General features: G+C 37.5%; 1 pseudogene; it reads left to right on the top strand.

Moving 5' to 3' along the window:
* Positions 1 to 7,299: 7,299 nt before the first annotated feature.
* Positions 7,300 to 8,021, top strand: LOC138174847 (translationally-controlled tumor protein-like; annotated as a pseudogene).
* The last annotated feature ends 8,283 nt before the right edge of the window (positions 8,022 to 16,304 follow it).

Here is a 16,304-nt window from a genome sequence, read left to right as displayed (position 1 = left end):
TTCTTTTTATGATATAAATATGGTGCTGATACCTAAACCAGGAAGAGCCAAAACAGAGAAAGAAAATTATAATTTCCCTAATGAATGTAGAGGCAAAAATTTTAAATAAAACATTAGCAAAGAGATTACAGCAACTAATCATGAGGATAATACACTATAGCCAGGTAGAATTTATACCAGGAATGCAGGACTGGTTCAATATTAAGAAAACTATCAGGATAATGGATCATATCAACAACTAAACTAACAAATCATATAATTATCTCAATAGTTGCAGAAAAAGCTTTTGACAAAATACAACACCCATTCCTACTAAAAACACTAGAGAGCATAGGAATGAATGGAGTCTTCCTTAAAAAGATAAGTAGTGAATAGGAGTCCAGAGGACCTGAGTTCAAATTTGGCCTCAGACACTTGACACACTAGCTGTGTGACTTTGGGCAAGTCACTTAACCATGATTGCCCTCCAAAAAGCAAAATATATATATATATACACATGTATATTGCTTTAAAAAAATAAAATAAAAATAAAACTATCAGCAAGCATTATATGTAATGGGGATAAGACAGAAGCATTTCCAGGAGGATTGGGGGTGAAACAAGGATGTCCATTATCATCACTGTTATTCAATATTGTGCTAGAAATATTAGCATTAGCCATAAGAGAAGAAAAAGAAATTGAAGGAAACAGAATAGGAAAAGAAACAAAGCTATCACTCCTTGCAGATGATATGATAGTATACTTAGAAAAGCCTAGAGAACCAGGTAAAAAAAAAACTACCTGAAATAATAAACAACTATAGAAAAGTTGCAGGATATAAAATAACCCCACATAAATCATCAACATTTCTATATATTAGTAACAAAAGCCAACACAAAAGAGATAGAGAAATTCCATTTAAACTTACTGTAGTCATTATAAAATATTTGGGAGTCTACCTGCCAAGACACACCCAGGAACTATATAAACACAATTACAAAGCACGTTTCACACAAATAAAGTCAGATCTAAATAATTGGGAAAACATCAGTTGCTCATGAGTAGGCCAGGATAATATAATAAAAATGATAATTCTTCCAAATTAATTTACTAGTTCAGTGCCATATCAATCAGACTACTAAAAAAATTATTTTATAGAGCTAGAAAAAATAATAACACAAATCACCTGGAAGAACAAAAGGTCTGCAATATAAGGAGAATTAATGAAAAGAAAAGCAAGGGAAGGCAGCCAATCTGTACCAGATGTTAAATTGTACTATAAAGCAGCAATCATCAAAACTACTTGGTACTGGCTAAGAAATAGAGTGGTGGATCAGCGGAACAGTTTAGTTATGTAAGACACAATAGTCAGTGACTATAGTAATCTACTTTTTGATAAACCCAAAGACTCCAGTTTCTGGGATAAGAACCAACTATTTAACAAAAACTGCTGGGAAAACAGGAAAATAGTATGGCAGAAACTAGGCATAGCCCAACATCTCACACTACATACCAAAATAAAACCAGAATGATTTAGATACCTCAGTTAGATATAATGGCAGATACTATAAGCAAACTAGGAGAGGAAGGAATAGTTTACCTGTCACATTTATGGAGTATTGAAGACTTTATGACCAAACAAGAAACAGAATTATTAAATGCAGAATGGATATTTTGATTACATTAAATTAAAACATTTTTGCCCAAAATAAGCCAAAGTCATTAAGATTAGGAGGGAAGCAGAAATCTGGGAAACAATTTTTACAACCAGGGTTTCCTAAAATCTATAGAGAACTGAGTCAAATTTATAAGAATGCAAGTCATTCTGCAATTGATAAATTGTCAAAGGATGTGAACAGGCAGTTTTTAGACGAAGAAATTAAAGCTATCTATCTATAGTCATATGAAAAAAATAGTCAAAATCACTATTGATTACAGAAATGCAAATCAAAACAACTCTGAAGCACCACCTCACATCTATCAGATTGGCTAACATGACAAAACAGAAAAATGATAAATGTTAAGAGATATAGGAAAATCTAAACACTAATACATTGTTGGTGGAATTGTGAACTAATCCAACCATTATGGAGTGCAATTTGGAACTATGTCCAAAGGGCTATAAAACTGTGCATACCCTTTGATCCAGCAATATCACTTCTAGGTCTGTGATTAGTAGAAGGGAAAGGGGGAAATAAAATGGAGTGGGCTGATAGAAGGGAAGGCAGACTGAGGGAAGTGGTGGTCAGAAGCAAAACACTAGTGAGGAGGAAAAAGGAGAAAGGAGAAGGAAGGTCATCAACAGGGTGGGAAATAGGATAAAAAGAAAAACACAGGCAGTAATCGTAGCTCTGAATGTGACTGGAATGAGCTCCCCAAGCAGAGGCACACGGCCGAAGAGATTTAAAGTGGTAGTCCCGCCGATGCAGCTCACAGGAAACACATCTGAAACACACGGGGTAAACGTAAAGGCTGGAGTAGAATATGTTAGGCTCAGCTGAGGTAAAAAAAAAAAAGCAGGGGTGGCAATCCTAATCTCAGACAAAGCAAAAGCAAAAATAGATTTAATTTTAAAAAATAAGGGAGGACACTATATACTGCTAAAAGGCACCATTGACAATGAAGTAATATCATTACTGAACATATTTATAACCAGTGCTATAGCATCCAAATTCTTAGAGGAGAATTAAGGGAGTTATAGGAAGAGATAAACAGTAAAACGATACCTCCTCCTCTCTGAACTTGATAAATCTAACCACAAAATAAACAAGAAAGAAGTTAAGGAGGTAATAAAAAGAATTTTAGAAAATATAAATATGGTAGATCTCTGAAGAAAATTGAATGGGAATAGAAAGGAATTTCTCAGCAATACATGGCACCTAACAAAAATTAACCACATATTAGGGCATTAAAAACCTCACAATCCAATTCAGAAAAGCAGAAATATTAAATGCATTCTTTTAAGATCGTGATACAATTAAAATTATATGTAAGAAAGGGCCATGGAAGCACAGACTAAAAATTAATTGGAAACTAAATAATTTAATCCTAAAGAATGAGTGCATCAAACAACAAAACATAGAAACAATCAATAACTTCATCCAAGAGAACGACAATAATGAGACAACATACCGAAACTTATGGGATGCAGCAAAAGTGGCTCTTAGGGGAAGTTTTCTATCTCCTAATGCTTACAGGAATAAAATAGAGACAGAGGAGACCAATGAATTGGGTATGCAAATGAAAAAGTTAGAATAAGAACAAATTAAAAATCCTCAATTAAATACCAAATTAGAAATACTGAAAACCAAAGAAAAGATTAATAAAATTGAAATTAAGAAAACTATTGAACTAATAAATAAAACTAAGAGCTGGTTTTTATGAACAGCCAATAAAATACCTGTGGATAAGCTGATTTCAAAAAAGAAATAAGAAAACCAAATTACATGTGTCAAAAAGAAAAAGGGTGAATGCACCACCAATGAAGAGGAAATGAAACAATAATTAGAAAGTATTTTACTCAACTGTATGCCAATAAATTTGATAATATTAGTGAAATGGATGAATATTTACAAAAATATAAATTGCCCAGATTAACAGAAAAGGAAGTAAAACACTTAAATAATCCCATGTCTGAAAAAAAAATTGAAGCCATTAATGGACTCCCTAGGAAAAAATCTCCAGGGCCAGATAGATTTACAAGCAAATTCTATCAAACATTTAAAGAACAATTAAGTTCAGTACTATGTAGACTATTTGGGAAAATAGGTGGAGTCCTACCAAATTCTTTTTATGATACAAATATGGTACTGATACGTAAATTGGGAAGAACCAAAACAGAGAAAGAAAATTATAAATCAATTTCCCAAATGAATATCGATGCAAAATTTTTAAATAAAATATTAGCAAAAAATTACCGCAACTTATTGAGAGAATAATGTACTTTGATCAGGTAGGATTTATGCCAGGAATGCAGGGCTGGTTCAATATAAGTAAAACTATCAGCACAGTTGATTATATCAACAACAGAACTAAGAGAAACCATATGATTATCTCAATAGATGCAGAAAAAGTTTTTGACAAAATACAACACCCATTCCTATTAAAAACATTAGAGAGCACAGGAATGAATGGAGCGTTCTAAAACCATCAGCAAGTGTTATATGTAATGGGGATAAGCTAGAGGCATTTCCTATAAGATCAGGGGTGAAACAAGGATGTCCATTATCACCACTGTTATTCATTATGGTACTGGAAACGTTAGCTTTAGCAGTAAAGAAGAAAAAGAAATTGAAGGAACTAGAATAGGCAAAGAAGAAATTAAGTTATCCTTCTTTGCAGATTATATTGAGAGCTGAGGCCATGTTTCTTTGATACTTAGGTTTATAGATGCAGTTCTAAATCTATAAACCTCTAGAAATTCAGGGTCAAGTAGCAGCCAAGAAAACTGAAATTCTCTGATACATCACTAAGTTTAAAAAGCCAAAAAGAAATTAACTGGGAATGTAGAATAAATTAGTAATCAGTCTGACTGACTCATGATACTCAAAGCAAGCTTTAGAAAGCAATTTATTTCAAAAACTAAATCTGACACAGAAAATGAAAGGGAAGTCTCTTAAACAAGGTTTTGTGAGCCTAGAGAAGTAGAACAGATGTTTCTCCTCCAAATTACAAAGATTCCCCTGGTTTCCTGAAAGTCCTTTTCACTGCTTATTTAGTGGGACACATTTTCATATCACAGTATAGATACAGTAGTGACATGAACATCTTCTGGACTACTTCTTCCCAAATGATGAAATTTTCCCATCCCCATTATGTAAGATCCCATTTCAAAGTTGAAATAGTTAATTCAGATGTAGTGGAGACTAGGTATGACTGAGGCAGACCTTGGAGTTCAGTTTCAAGAGTATTCACTTTATCTTTTAAAGTTTTTTTTTCAATTTATTCATTTCCTTTTAGTTTTCAACTTTCATTTACACAGGATTTTGAGTTACAAATTTTCTCCCCGTCTTTCCCGTTCCCCCCACCCCAAGATAACAAGCCTTCTGAATACCCCTTCCCCCAATCTGTTTTCTCTTATATCCTTCCCCATTCCCCCCTCCCAACTTTCTAGTAGGGCAAGATGGATTTCCATACCCCAGTGCCTGTATATATTATTTTCCATTTGCATGTAAAAAACAGTGTTTTCACATCTGTTCTTAAAAACTTTGATTTTAGGTGGTGGAGTCAAGATGGTGAAGTAGAAGCAGGACATCCCTGCTCCTCTGGCTTCCACCTTCCCCAATCCATGTACAAAGGGGACTCTGAATAAACTTTGGAGCTGCAGAACCCACAAAATGACACAGAGAAGCTAACCTCCCACTGAGGACAGCCTGGCAGGCCGGCAGCAAGCGGACAACACAGTGCTCTGGGAGCTGAGCCCAGCCCCATGCAGAGGTTTTAGCCCCAGGGATGGCCTGACCAGCCACCGGCCAGAGGGACCCCAGGTCAGCAGCAGCTGTGGCCTTTCCAGATTTATCAACACATAGATGCGAAGGACAAAGTGAAAGGTCAGTGCAGTCTGGACTTTGGGACCCAGCAAGTGGGAGTGCGGGGCTTTTGCCCCCAGAGTGAGAAGGCCCTGAGACTCCAGCACAGCCAGCCAGAGCCATGTGGCAGCTTCAGCTCCTGGCCTGCAGAGTGTAGGGGGACCAAGTAACCAGTCTGAGGGGTATTAACTCTTGCTTTAACCTTCTTGGATCTGTATTGCAGTCTAGGGTGGAGGTCCTGGGGTGTGTGTCCAGCTTGCCAGAGTATGGAGAGACCTCAGAGAAGGCACCCATCTAATACCTCCAGCAGCTGAGAAAACCCCAGAGTTTGGGACGAAAGCTGGTGGCAGAGTCCTACTATGGCAAAAAGCCCAGGGGTCAAGTGACTGAGGGGCAACATGACCAGGAAAAGGAAACAAAGCAGACAGAATATTCCAAAATTAGACTCCTATTTTGGGAACAAAAAAGAGCAAAGCATGGAACAGGAGGAAGACAGTGAAGTCAGAACTCCTGCACCAAAAGCTTCAAAGGAAAATACAAGCTGGTTACAGGCCATAGAGGACCTTCAGAAGCAGATAAGAGAAGTGGAGGAAAAATTGGGAAGAGAAATGAGAACAATGCAAGAAAATTACGAAAATGAGAGTCAATAGCCTGACTGAGGAAAGCAACACCTTAAAAAAACAGACTAACTCAAATGGCAAAAGAGGCTCCAAAAGGCAATGAGGAGAAGAATGCCTTAAAATGCCAAATTTGCCAGATGGAAAAAGAATCTCAAAAGCTCAATGAGGAGAATCATTGCTTCAGAATTAGATTGGAGCAAATGGAAGCTAATGACTTTATGAGAAATCAAGAATGCTGTTAAACAGATCCAAACAAACATAGAAGGCAATGTGAAATATCTCATGGGAAAAACCACTGACCTGGAAAATAGATCCAGGAGAGATAATTTAAAAATTATTGGACTGTCTGAAAGCCATGATCAAAGCCTAGAAATCATCCTCCAGGAAGTTCTCAAAGAAAACTGCCCTGATGTTTTAGAATCAGAGGACAAAATAGAGGTTGAAAGAATCCACTGATCACCTCCTGAAAAATATCCCAAAAAGAAAACTCCTAGGAATATTATAGCCAGGTTTCGGAGTTCCCAGACTAAGGAGAGAATATTACAAGCAGCCAGGTAGAAACAATTTGAATATTGTGGAAACACAATCAGGATAACCCAGGATCTGGCAGCTTCTACACTGAGGGATGAAAGGGCTTGGAATTTGATATTCCAGAGGACAAAGTAGTTGGGATTAAAACCAAGAATCACCTACCCAGCAAAACTGAGTATCATGTTTCAGGGGAAAAAGGTCATTCAGTGGAATAGAGGACTTTCAAGCATTCTTGCTGAAAAAACCAGAGTTGAATAGTAAGTTTGACATTCAGACACAAGAAGCAAGAGAAGCATGAGAAGGTAAACAAGGAAAAGAAATCATAAGAAACTTTTCAAAGTTGAACTATTAAAATGCCTGCATGGAAAAACAATAATTGTAACTTATGAAACTTTTCTCAGTAGTTGAAGGGAATATATATATATATATATATATATATATATATATACACATATACATATACATATGTCTATATATGAGGGTAGATGAGCATATGAATACATATGTGAATGTATGTATATCTGTTTACAGATATATATAGATAGAGGGCACAGGACCAATTTAACAGGAAGGGATGATACTTAAAATGTGAAATTAAGCTTTTACGCCAGCTCCCCTCTTCCCCCCAGGCACCGCTCTGGCTGTATCGCGCTCACACCGAGCTCTGGGACACCGCAGCACTAGTGCCGCCACCACAGCCTCCCTCCTTCCACTGCCATGATTATCTACCGGGACCTCATCAGCCATGATGAGATGTTCTCCGACATTTACAAGATTGGGAGATCGCGAACGGGCTGTGCCTAGAGGTGGAGGGGAAGATGGTCAGTAGGACAGAGGGTACCATTGATGAGGGTACTCATCAGTGGGAATGCCTCTGCTGAAGGTCCTGAGGGTGAAGGAACAGATCACTGTAATCACTGGAGTTGACACAGTAAAAAACCATCATCTTCAAGAAACTAATTTCACAAAAGAATCCTACACAAAGTACATCAAAGACTATATGAAATCAATCAAAGGCAGACTTGAAGAACACAAGCCAGATAGAGTAAAACCTTTTATGACAAGAGCTGCAGACCAGATCAAACACATCCTTGCTAATTTTAAAAACTATCAGTTCTTCATAGGTGAAAACATGAATCCAGATGGCATGGTAGCTCTCTTGGACTTCCATGATGATGGTGTGACTCCATATATGATTTTCTTTAAGGATGGTTTAGAAATGGAGAAATATTAACAAATTCAGCTGATTACTTTGAATCACCTGTCATCATAACTGGCTGCTGCTTTTTGTCTTCTACACAACACCAGGACTTGGACAAACTTGGACTGATGTCATCTTGAGCTTTATTCATTTATTTTTGACCTGGAGTGGAGGCATTGTTTTTAAAAATATGTCATGTAGGTTGTCTAAAATAAAACACATTTAAACCCCCCCCCCAAGTGAAATTAAGAGGTGATGGGGAGAGACAGGATGGGGTAAACTATCTCATATAGAAGAGGCAAGGGAAAATTGTTACAATGGAGGGGAAGAATAGGAAAGCAAAAGGGAATGGGTCAACCTTATTCCCATTGAATTTGGCTTGAGGAGGGAATGAAATACACACTAAATAGAGTATCTCACTCTCCAGGAGAGTAGGGAGGGAAGGGGATGAGAGGGCAGATGATGGAAGGGAGGGCAGGCTGGAGGGGAGGGTAGTTGGAAGCACCCACTTTTGAAAAGATTGGGATCAAAGCAGAGAATAGAAAAAGTGGGAGGTGGGATAGGAGGGAGGGAAATATAGTCAGTCTTTTACAATATATGTATAACCTATACTGAACTGCTTATCTGCCCAGTAAGGGTGGGTGAAAAGAGAGGAAGGGAATGAATCTGGAATTCAAAATTTTAAAATTAAATATCCAAATATATATATATATATATATATACATATATATATATGTATATACTATTATTAATACTATTTTACATGTAATCGGGAAATAAGATATACAGGCAATGGGGCATAGAGATCCACTGGAAAAGTCAAAAGGGATATCAGAGAAAATATGGGAGAGAGCAGATTGGAGGAGGAGATATCCTGTGGGACTGCTATTTTGGGGTGGTAGGTAGGGGAAAAATGGGGAGAAAATTTGTAACTCAAAATCTGGTGGAAATGAATGATGTAAATCAGAAGTTAATAAAGCATTTAAAGGAAAGAGTAAAAAATTATTTTAAAAAGTCAAAAAAATAAAATCAAACAACAAAAAAAAGAGGAGAAAAAAAAGAAATAGATAATTCAGTTGTGCTGTTGGATTAGGCGTGACTCAGTCAGGTTCAAGATTGGAATGAAATAAGAAACTTTTAAGCCATCTAATAGCTAACAAAAAAGAGGTTTACTTAATCACAGAAGGGAAAGGGTATTCATCAGGGATATGACCTTGATTCAGTTGGAAATAGCTTGTGTTTCTCTCAAGAACTATCTATACATATCCTTAGACCATTTATCAATTGGTGAATAATTCTTATTCTTATAAATTAATTAAATTCATATGGTTAAATTTCTTGGGACTCTTCTGAAATCCCTCCCACTTAGGAGTTCCCATTTTAAACCCTGGGATTTTGTGCCCAAGAAAACACTTCTCATTTGTTGATATGCAATGAAATAAAAAAATTTAAGATGCTATAATACTGATTCAAGCTACGGTAGTGCCAATGCAATATTCACAGTGCCAATAGTCACTATAAATATACCTCCAAAGGGCTCAATCACAAAATATAACTGACTCTCCATATAGAAGACAAAAACAAAACATTTATTCAGACACCAGAAAACAAAATCCCAATAATAGGAAACTGAATCTATCATAGCAACATAGAAGTTAATGCACTACAACATAGCAGAGAGACACAGCATCTTTTAGCCTTCCCACAAGACCAATATTTACTCATAAGTCTAACTGTCTCCTCCCAACCATCTAGTTGTTCTGAATCCTACCTTCCTGTGGGTTCTGCTCCACCCTTCAGCAAACTCTTCCCACCACAGGCTGAAAAGAGTATATTTTCAAAGCAGGGAAGGTCTTCAAATTCCCATTACCATTATAGCTCCTATGGCTCTTCCCAAATTTAACATATAGCATTTATTTTTCAGACGCTACAATAATGCCTTCCTCAAAATTAGGAATAAAAATACAAAATCTAGTTTACAATGAGAAGTAACTGGCATTGGAAGCTTTCTGGGCTATTCAGTTAGTTCAAACATTTTATTATTCAAAATAGTCTTCAGTTTTGTACCATTTTCCAGCAATATTTTACTCAGCTTTTGATTGTGTTCTTGGGAGGTGGCCATGGTAGCAAATTAATTATTTGATATTATGATTCCTTGAACAAAATGGGATGTTTCAAAAAGTAATCTGAGCACAAACTTGTAACCTGACAAGGTACTTCTTATTGCTCAGAACATTTTCTAACAACCTAGAAAAAGTAATTCTTGTGAAGTGCTAAAGAGAATGAATAACATTGGGTTAAATCAACTCCATTAGCGAATCAAATGCAAATCAAAACACTAATGGGAACTAAAAAAGAATTTAAATATGGCATTACAACACAGTACCCTCTGGCATATATATAATGTGTTTGTTTATGTATGTGTGTGTCTGTGTGTAAAGAGAGAGAGCGAGTCAGACTCTTCAATTAGACAATAGATTTCTTGAGAGCTAGGGCCATATTTCTTTGATACTTAGGTTTGTAGATTCAGAACTGGACAGGACCTTAAAGACCATCTAATCAAACCCCTTCCTTTTACAGATGAAGCAACTAAGGGTCAGATTGAGGTTAAGCTACTTGTCCAAAGTCATCTAGGTAGTAAGTGTCAGAGGTAGAATAGTAGAATTAGAACCCAGGTCCTCTTACTCCAAATCCAGTGTTCTTTCTTCTGCACCCCTTACACCATAGGTCTCAAATACTCCATCATTGGCCACCTTATATCCTACAATACTCTCCAGTGTTCCCACAACCAGATTAAAATTTAATTGGGAAATATCTAACAAAATAAATAAAAATATACTAGACCACAGATAATGTTAATATGTAGTTTTCTAAGTTAATATGCGGCCAGCAGGAGTCCTTATACCATTCTATATGACCCCATTTCCACTTGAATTTGATACCACAGTCTTACACCACTTTGCATAGTATTACGATCATCATAGGTGCTCACAAACGTGTGTTGTTGAGTTATTTCAGTTGTGACTCTATTTGGGTTTTGTTTTTGGTTTTTTGCTTTTTTGGAGGGCAACTGAGTTTAAATGACTTGCCCAAGGTCATATGGTCAGTTTTTGTGTTAAATGTCTGAGGCCAGACTTGAACCCAGGTCCTCCTGACTCCAGGGCCAATATTCTATTCACTGCACCACCTAGCCACCCCTATTTGTGGTTTTCTTGGCAAGGCATCAGAGTGGTTTGCCATTTCCTTCTCCAGCTCATTTTCCAGATGAAGAAACTGAAATAAACAGGATTAAATGACTTCCCCAGGGTCAAACAACTAGTAACTATCTGAGGTCACATTTGAGTCTTCCCAACTCCAGGACTACTACATCATCTAGTTGCCCTGATGAATATCTGTTAATTAAATTTGTCATTTATTTAACAAGAATCATTGACCTTACTCAAGCTAGGTCAGAACCCTTCTCTTAGACTTCCCACCGAGTCAGGCTACATATCCCCTGCTCAATGAGTGAATTATCTGCATATTATTAACATTTCATTATTCTCCATCCAGCATATATGCTTCCACCCCAAGATCCTGCCCCCCACTCCTCAGCGTAATCATCAGTGGTGAGAAAATCCTGAGACATTTGGCATAGCCATAATTAACCTGCTACTTCATCCTGCCAGCACATTCCTTTCCTAATGAATTTTCAGGGCTAACAGATAAGCAACAGTCTTCAAATTAGATGTAATTCCTTTTAAAGAAACTTACACCAAATTCTGTATTATTATATATTAATGAAAATAAGAACATTCATGGGGCAAGCGTGGTTGTAATAAAGCTCCTGCTAGGATTGATTTATTCAGAATACAGAGATTCCTGCTGTCTTATGCTTGGACTCCAGGTGCAAAAAATTGGTCCTGGGCAAAGCCAGCTTTGAAGAGAGTCATGAGAAGCACTTAGGAAGGTGCCAGAGCTCTGGGGTCCTCCAGAACCCTGAATTACTGCTACCACTGTGAACAAAGAGGATTAGAAGAGCAATCTCCTGTTACCTCCTCTGACCACCTACTTCTGTACCATATGTACCTCTGCCATCAGGTAGCACTAAGTGGGAAAGAAAATGGAAGTGAATACACATTTACATAGTGGCTATTATGTGTCAGGCACTGTGCTAAGTAAGCTCTTTATCCTCACAACAATCCTTTAAAGTAGGTGCTGTTAACCGCCTTTTACAGTTGAGGAAATGGAGGCAGAGGTGAAGTGACTTATCCACAGTCACACAGCTAGTGTCTGACGGTGGATTTGAGCACAGGTCTTCCTGATTCCAGGCCCAGTACTTTCTCCACTGCTTGAAGAAGCTTAAATATCCTTCAACTTGTCACCAAATTAGATTTCTCTTGTTTCATCCACTCAGTTATGGGTAGTTTGTGATAAAACCATCTTCCACACCACCCAATACAATAATATATCAATCATTTATCAAGTGTTTACTGTGTTCAGAGCATGTGCTCAGATTTTGGAGGAGATACACAATTTAAATAAAACTCTGTCCTAATGAAATTTAGAGTCTAGTAGACAGATGAGACATTGACCCAAAAAGCTATAATTCAAACTGTTATGAAGATAAGTACACTGCTGTTAAATTGTAGTTCTCTCTGACTTATTGGGCCCAATTTGGGGTTTTCTTGGCAAAGATACTGGACTGATTTGCCATTTCCTTCTCCAGATCATTTTACAGATGAGGAAACTAAGGCAAACAGGGTTTAATGACTTTCCCAGGGTCACAAAGCTAGGATATGCCTGAGGCCAGATTTGAACTCAGGAAGATGAGTCTTCCTGACTCCAGGCCTGGCTCTCTATCCACTGCACCACCTAGCTACCCCTATAAGTAAACTAGAGATTTATAAAACAAAGTGTTATATGGGATTTCAGGTGAAAGGTTGCTATAAATAACACATATTTATGCTTTATAAAGGACTTAAAAAAATTTTAAATTAATTTGATCCTCATAACAACTGTATTACTATTCCCCATTTTACAGATAAGGAAACAAAGGTTTGAATAGCTAAATAACTTGCCAAAGGTTCTACTTCTAGTAAATGTCTGGGCAGAATTTGAACTCCAGCCCTCCTGACTCGAGGACCATTTGTCTTGCCACTATACTCCTCTGCTATTGCTGGTGATATGGAAGGAAGGGGTTCCTGGAGGAGGTGACATCTAAATTGAATTTTAAAAGAGGAATGGGGGGTTGGGGAGAAAGGACATAACAACCCTTAGGAACAGTCTTTGCAAAAGCATCTTCAATGGTGCTGTGTGTTCAGAAAGTCAGAGAATAAACTGGCCAGTTTGACTGGAATGTAGCATGTGCAGAGGGGAATAAGTCATGATAATTCTGGAAAGACTGGGTGCTGCCAGACTATGGAGGACTTGGAAACCAGAGAGATGAATCTGAATTGTACCATATTTCACTGCATAATCATTGCAGATTTTATCCCAATTTCTTTGTAAAAAAAAAAAAAGTGGGTACAACCATTATGTAAAGCTTTAAAAAAATAAGTTGTGCCAGTATTACTTAAATATAATGTATTTCTAAATTGTCATTGCTGCAAGATTAGGATGCATGGAATATTTGTGAATATACATTAAAATTGGGAAGATGCAAGTCTTATTATATTGTGTGACTTACTCGTGGCAGCTTCACCTGTCAACCTGCTGCCCTTGTGCCTACAGTTCTTCACTGGGATGAGTGACAATAGGACTGAGGTACTCTAAACAAACCACACAAGTAGACTGTTGGAAATAGACTGACAATTCACACACTGAGAATTCTAGGATTGCTGCTCCCAATGCATGAGAGATAAATGCATATCCATATGCCACTGGTGAATACACCACTGCTCTGTTTACCTTTTCAGCAGCATGACAAACTGAATTGTATCATGTGACAGTTATGTGACAAAAGGTCATAAACCAGATTTTGGACTGAAAAAACAGGCACGACAATTATCCAGTGGCAACGATTATGTGGTGAAATATAGTATTCCCCATATACTCAATGCACGGTTTTGAGCAGAGGACCTAGACAGGAATTTCACTAGGAGTGAATATGGATGGACTTGCACACCTAGACCCATTGCACAAAGGCCTCTTGTGAAGCCCCAAAATTCAGCGCTCTAATTATTTTTAATTCAGCCTGCCAGTTAATACAGTGCATATTCCGTATTTGCTTAAGCATTCTAAAAGTCTAAATTAAATTTAATTTCTCAGACCTTTATTAAATGTCTGTGCCTTATAGCCAAGATGAAGACTGAACACTGAGATAACTGTGATGGGCTTTCTATTTGATTTGTACCAACTGCTTAAAGAAGTGAGCAGGTCTTGATAACTAAGACTTTAAATAACTTAAGCTACTCACAAACAGTAATAGGATATAATAACTCAGTAATAGCTCAATGTTAAAACTAAAGGAGTGAATCTCAATGAAGGTCCATGAATGTTGTGACATCTGCAATGGAAAAGGACTCTCCTTGCCCAGGAGAAAACAGTCAGTAAGAACAGGGCTCAGTGTAGGCCATGCTGGAGTGCAAATCCTGATTTTGATCCTAACTATCCTTTATGAAAAGAGAAAAAAAAAGATGCACTTATAATTGGGCGGCAAAGGGCTTCCAGAAGCTTACTAGGATGAATCTTCCAAGCCAAGTATTTCTATCTCCATACTTCAGAGGCACATAAGGTTACGAGAATGCACCTCAAAGCTTATTTAGGCCAAGTCCCTCATTTTACACAAGAAAACTGAAGTCCAGAGAAGTGACTCTTGGAAAAGGCCAGACAACTAACTAGTGCCAGAGATTTGAACTCAGGGTTCTGATTCTTAGGTCAGTCACTCTACTTCCCCTCCCCAAAGTCCATCTCTGTATTCCTCACCATACTTAATATAATGTCTTGTACATAGCAGGTGCATGATAAGTATTTTGAACAAATGGAGTCTCCGATGCATCAGATGTTACAGATTTAGACCTTTCTGAAGGGGACAAGGGTGGTAGTGACCCTTTCAAAGTAGCCCCCAACCCCAGGGTTCACTTTATAGGAATGCACACTGAAAAAAATAAAATAAAAAGCAAACCCTTTGGCAGTGACAATCCTGCCTTCTGCTACCACTCTCCCCACTACAGATAGCCTCCTTTCCCATCAGCAGAGAGGCAATTTGTGGATCATGGAGGGTGAAGAAATTCAGCCACCAGTGAGAAAAACCTAAGTTAAAGTATCATGAATAATGGGCTCCAAGAACTACAGGGACATCAAATGACAAAATCAATGCTACCTCCTTCAGTCCCCACTACTATCAACTACTGCTCTTCCACAGCCGTAGAGAACCACAAGAAACATGAGTGATCTTTTTGTCCTCTGGCTGACTCTGGCAGGACTGAAGTTTGTTTCCCTTTCTTTCCTGACACAAGATCTAAAATTGTATTTGGTCAGGAAACAACTTCTGTTTTAACTTTCATTTCTAATTTCCTATGAAGAGTAATTGACATGATAATAATGTAGATAATATACATAATGATAATGTTAATGTACATAAATAATGTAGAAATATTTATACTTGGCTCCTCTTTTCCTTACTAGTCCTAAAAATACATTTGTAAAATAGCACTTCACAGCTTTTACATTTAGCACAGAAGTTTAGAACTATGACAGACCCTGGAGATAATTTAATTCAACCCTCTTATTTCACAGAGGAAGAAACTGAGGCACAGGGAGAATAAGTGATTTGTCCATGGTAACAAAGCCAGTTAATAAAAAACCAGTGATACACTCCTCCACTTTCCAGAGGATGGAACTTCTTTCTTACAAATTCCCATTTCAGAGTTGAAATAGATAATTCAGGTATAGGACAGGCTTGACTTGGGCAGGTTGAGTAGTTTAGGTTCAAAATTAGAATGAAGTAAGAAACTCATAGATAATCTAACAGTGAAGAAGAAGAAGAAGAAGAAGAAGAAGAAGAAGAAGAAGAAGAAGAGGAAGGAGAAGAAGAAGAGGAGGAGGAGGAGGAGGAAGAGGAGAAGAAAGTAGTAGTAGTAGCAGTAGTAGTAGTAGTAGTAGTAGTAGTAGTAGTGTAGTAGTAGTAGTAGTAGTTGTTGTTTACTTGACCATAGCAGGAAAAATATATTCAGCAGGGATTCTGCCTGCTTTCTGATTCTAATGGACATAGCTTCCCTGCATCTGTGGTAGCCATACTACTCTGCTGGTCAGCAACCTCTTCAGTAATACAGCTCAGCCTCTCACTTTCCCTCTCCCTCTCCCTCTCCTTCTTCTCCTCTTCAAAGAAAGGCAAATTTTGATGGCCAGGGGTTTATTGGCTAGATTTCTTTCTTTCTTTCTTTCTTTCTTTCTTTCTTTCTTTCTTTCTTTCTTTCTTTCTTTCTTTCTTTCTTTCTTTCTTTCTTTCTTTCTTTCTTTCT

This window comes from Petaurus breviceps, unplaced genomic scaffold (genome assembly GCF_028583685.1).
Source record: "Petaurus breviceps papuanus isolate PSGF00001 unplaced genomic scaffold, PetGlider_PUasm1.0 76, whole genome shotgun sequence".
Taxonomy (NCBI): Eukaryota; Metazoa; Chordata; class Mammalia; order Diprotodontia; family Petauridae; genus Petaurus; species Petaurus breviceps.
This window is presented reverse-complemented; position numbering and strand designations above follow the sequence as displayed.